The sequence below is a fragment of the Etheostoma spectabile genome, chromosome 8 (assembly GCF_008692095.1).
Source record: "Etheostoma spectabile isolate EspeVRDwgs_2016 chromosome 8, UIUC_Espe_1.0, whole genome shotgun sequence".
Taxonomy (NCBI): domain Eukaryota; kingdom Metazoa; phylum Chordata; class Actinopteri; order Perciformes; family Percidae; genus Etheostoma; species Etheostoma spectabile.
In genome coordinates, this window is record NC_045740.1 from 5275791 (window position 1) to 5277739 (window position 1949).

General features: G+C 39.6%; 1 protein-coding gene across 1 annotated transcript in view; it reads left to right on the plus strand.

Moving 5' to 3' along the window:
• LOC116694207 (LHFPL tetraspan subfamily member 3 protein) overlaps window positions 1-1949 on the plus strand; it is a 26893-nt gene that overhangs the window by 10805 nt on the left and 14139 nt on the right. The gene's annotated exons all lie outside the window — the stretch shown is intronic.

Below are 1949 nucleotides of genomic sequence, written 5' to 3' on the forward strand. Positions count from 1 at the left end.
GATAGATAGATAGATGGATAGATGGATAGATGGATAGAATGTTTTTACGTCAGGCTTGTTCTGTAGCATTAGCAGAAGATCTCCTTATTGTTGACTTTTATTTGCTATAACAAAAGTCAGAAAGAGGGAACATTATTTGCAGCATTAAAAGATGGTTAAAAAGTTATTCCAAGAACAAAAATGATTTGATAAAATGAGCCGTTCTGTGCTTACTCTAATCCTTTGAATTGAATCGATAGGTAAACTGTCGGTATTATGCGCTTTTTGTTGAGAAAATTGCTGAAGATGCAGACAGATTGGGATACAGAGGATTCCTAGAAGCTCCTTGCTCCCCTCCAGCAGCAGCGACTGAAGCAGAAATAGATTTTGTCTGTAGACAGCTCATCTAAAGAAGCATGCACCTCATTTTTCCAAGGAAGATAGTTGAACCTCATTTTTCCAGGTGAGATAGTTGGAGTCTATTTTAAAAGTTTGTCTAAACGAATATTCGTCTCGGTCTATGCTTTGTGAAGCTGTGAAACTCTAACATCCATATATATTTGTCATTATTCTTGACACATATGATAACATCAACAAACTAGCACAATAGACTGTTTCTATAATAGCACTATCCGTACATTTATAACCCTCTTTCTTTGTTCTTTTTCAACCCTGTAAACGTGGGCCACAAAGCAAACTTAAGTGATGACCAATTTTCCCACTCCATTAGGTCCCACTCTTTAGATCACTACACTCGTAATTGCCCCATTTATCTGGATGCAATTATGGCAAATCATTGTCATAGTCTGAGGACATCTTTGTTTGGTACTCGTCTCATCTTTGGAGCCAGAGAGAAGGCTTGTTTGTCCAGTTTAGCTGCGTTTCTTTCCAATGTGCACATATTGCAGCTATCGTTTCCTCCGTGCGTAACCCTACAACTTAAATAGCTTGGATACGTTGCTGCAACTGTGGAGATTTCACACAATTGAAATAAAATATTGAAACAAAAACTGACACCATTAAAAAACATATTCTGTTGAAATGTATGTAACGTGTGAATAAATGTGATCTGATTAATGTACAAGATGAATGATGTCATTTCAGCGAGGTGCAATGACTTCTGGGTAATCTTGCTTGCTTCAGTTGTTCCCAACACAGTTCACAGTTCCCTTTCAATTGAGCAAGTTTGCATCCTATGGTTTGGAATCTCACCTATAGTAACATGGCTGAATACCCTGTGCAGTCCTCTTTGCAGGGAACTACTAGAAGGATTGGAACACGCTGGTTGTTTCTAGTCTCAGCAATCTGAGTCATCCAATCACCCAGTCACACTGTCACACTGTGTCTTAGCACTGGCAGGAGTCTCGCTCTGCCTGGAGCTTAATGCTGGTAACAGTAACACAGACATCCAGCGTCAGGGATTAACCATGCCTTCAGTCGTAGCAGATCACCTTACTAACCAATGAAGAACAATCACAAGCTGTTATTTTGTTCACTTTTGACGTAACTTATCTTGTCTTTTTCTTTCTCACAAAAGATACATAAAAGACTACACAAGGAGTCCTTTAAACTAAACCAGTGAGGTTTTGCCCAAATTCTGGTCACTGTTTCACCTGTGGGAGTGTAACATTAGCTGTCATATAAAAGCAAATTTGCCTATGCATATTCATGGGAAGCTCCACTGAGAGAAACAGTCAAAGTTGCTCCCAGAGCGAGTGCCTATTTCTTTTTTGAGCTGACTTTTAGTTTTCACCTTAAATGCCAAAGCTTTGGGCTCATTCACCAGAGAGGCTTGACAATTTAATAAACACAGTCTTACTCACCAGCACCAAGATGTGTCACTATGAGAAGTGACAAAGGATGTTCAGCACTTAAGCCGCTGTGTGTATCTTACACAAAGAGGGCATGCTTACCAAATTGTGTGTTTGTGTGTGTGTGTGTGTGTGTGTGTGTGTGTGTGTGTGTGTGTG